This window comes from Muntiacus reevesi, chromosome 2 (genome assembly GCF_963930625.1).
Source record: "Muntiacus reevesi chromosome 2, mMunRee1.1, whole genome shotgun sequence".
NCBI lineage: Eukaryota > Metazoa > Chordata > Mammalia > Artiodactyla > Cervidae > Muntiacus > Muntiacus reevesi.
The window spans coordinates 129,013,268-129,016,205 of NC_089250.1; the positions used below are offsets into that span (position 1 = coordinate 129,013,268).

At 39.3% G+C, this 2,938-nt stretch overlaps 1 non-coding gene across 1 annotated transcript; it reads left to right on the forward strand.

Annotated features, from left to right (window-relative positions):
- The first annotated feature begins 314 nt into the window (after nt 1–314).
- Nucleotides 315–386, forward strand: TRNAC-ACA (transfer RNA cysteine (anticodon ACA)). The gene has a single exon. It is a non-coding gene; the product is annotated as a tRNA-Cys (tRNA).
- Nucleotides 387–2,938: the final 2,552 nt, after the last annotated feature.

The window sequence follows — 2,938 nt, forward strand, 5'->3', positions numbered from 1 at the left end:
ATCATTGTTTCTTGCTTTGGTGGAATCAGGAATGATATTCAAACATCTAAAATTTCAAAACAATATGAATTTGTGATAATGGTACACTATTTAGGGCTAGAATTGGGGCCTACAGGCTCCCTGTTTCACAGGAAGCCTTGAATTGATGAGTCATACAGAGTCAAGAGGTTCCTACAGATAATGTAGAGAGGTTTCAGTTACAGAGGAAATTTGATAGTCTGAGAGAGGCAGTCATCTTTTTTTTTTTTTTAATTTTACCAAGATCACAAAAATATTTTAATATTTTAACAGCTACTAAGCTGTTCTGATGGACTTCCCTGGTGGCTCAGATGGTCAAGCGTCTGCCTACAATGCAGGAGACCCAGGTTCAATCCCTGGGTTGGGAAGATCTCCTGGAGAAGGAAACGGCAACCCACTCCAGCATTCTTGTCTGGAAAATCCCATGGATGGAGGAGCCTGGTAGGCTACAGTTCATGGGGTCACAAAGAGTCAGACATGACTGAGCGACTTCACTTTCACTTCCACAGCTGTTTTGATGCATACTGGTAGGATATAAGCAATATGAAAGTACCCTAGTTCTTGTATACCACATCTTTCTTCTATTTATAGTTTAGTTCCCTTTTTTGCAGGCATTCCTCAATTTTCACTAGTATTACTCTTCCATTTTCATATATATATATGAAATACATATATATTTCATGTATATACAATACATGTATATTATGTATATACAATATCTCCTTCTACATTTATTTTTGTCTTCTGTCTACAAACACAATCAGCTTTCCTCCATCCTAAAATTTTCCTTCAGGATACCCTGGTTCAATTTCTAGGTCAGGAAGACCCACTGAAGAAGGGATAGACTACCCACTCCAGTACTCTTGGGTTTCCTTTGTGGTTCAGCTGCTAAAGAATCTACCTGCAATGCAGGAGACCTGGGTTTGAACTCTGGGTTGGGAAGATCCCTTGGAGAAGAGAATTCTGGCCTGGAGAATTCCATGGACTGTATAGTCCACAGGGTCGCAAAGAGTCAGACATGACTGAGCAACTTGCAGTTTCACTTCTTTAAAATATACATTGTGGAGTGAATATGTGTATCCCTCCAAAATCATATGTTGTGGCTAGCACCCAATTTGATGATATTGGGAGGTGGTTAGGTTTAGATTAGGTCATGAGGGTAGGGTCCTCATGATCAGATTAGGGCCCTCATGAGCACATGAAAAGATAGAGTTCTCTCTCTCCTTCACTAAGTGACTGCATTAAGAAATGGTTGGGTGAGCCACAGCCAGAAGGCATTCCTCTGCAAGCCAGGAAGAGGGTCTTACCAGAACCCAACCACGCTAGAACTCTGATCTCAGACTTCCAGTCTCCATAAATATGAGAAGATAAATGCTAGCCAATCTACGGTATTTTGTATAGCAGCCTGAGCAGACTAAGACAATTAGTAATCCAATAATGGTTATTTCTTCACCACTGGTTTTTGAAGAGGTACATTTTGAAGTGTTATGTATATTTTTACGAAAGAGCATTGTTAACTGAGACAGAAAATCATCTATGTTAATAGTTAAAGATGCTTCAGAAATCCAAGTATTAGTGACATAAAGGCATAGCAAATTACCCATATTGATGGTAAAATATCCATATTACAGTAAATTCTCTGGAGGGAATGACACAGTTCCTAAAGTTATACCCCACTTGCCACAACTAAACAGCAACAAAAACTCAGCCATCATAAGTAGATAAAAAAATTAGTTAAAAAATTTGGAAAACCTAAAATTTATATTTTATATGTTAAATCACAATCATTTATTGCATAATAATTAAACTCTAAGGCATGCTTCTGGATAAAATGACTTATGAATTCAACTCAGATTATCTCTATATTTATAAATAAAATATCATATTAAGATGACACCACCTTTATGCCAGAAAGCAAAGAAGAACTAAAGAGCCTCTTAATGAAAGTGACAGAGGAGAGTGAAAAAGTTGGCTTAAAACTCAACATTCAGAAAACTAAGATTATGGCTTCTAGGCCCATCACTTCACAGAAAATAGATAGGGAAACAATGGAAACAGTGACAGACTTTATTTTTGGGGCTCCAAAATCACTTCAGATGTTGACTGAAGCCACAAAATTAAAAGATGCTTGCTTCTTAGAAGAAAAGTTATGACCAACCTTGACAGCATATTTAAAAGCAGAGAAATTATTTTGCCAACAAAGGTCCATTTAGTCAAAGCTATGGTTTTTCCAGTAGTCAGTCATGTATGGATGTGAGAGTTGGATTATAAAGGAAGCTGAGAGCCAAATAATGGATGCTTTTGAACTGTGATATTGGAGAAGACTCTTGAGAGTCCCTTGGACTGCAAGGAGATCCAACCAGTCCATCCTAAAGGAAATCAGTTCTGAGTATTCACTGGAAGGACTGATGCTGAAGCTGAAACTCCAGTACTTCGGCCACCTGAAGGGAAGAACTGACTCATTGGAAAAGACCCTGATGCTGGGAAAGATTGAAGGCAGGAGGAGAAGAGGACGACAGAGGATGAGATAGTTGGAGGGCATCACCATCTCAATGGACATGAGTTTGAGTAAACTCTGCGAGCTGGTGATGGACTGGGAGGCCTGTTGTGCTGCAGTCCATGGGGTTGCAAAGAGTCAGACATGACTGAGTAACTGAGCTGAACTGAAGATGCTACTTTTACTTCTTGCTCATGTTGCATTAATGGACAAAAATGAGGAGAAGAGAGGAGAATTTATAGATATTTTAGTGTTTTTCCCTTCTCGTTCTATTTGAAATTTTTCTTTTCTAGTTAACAAAACGGAGAAGGCAATGGCACCCCACTCCAGTACTCTTGCCTGGAAAATCCCAGGGATGGAGGAACCTGGTGGGCTTCTGTCTAGGGGTCGCACAGTCAGACACGACTGAAGCGACTTAGCAGC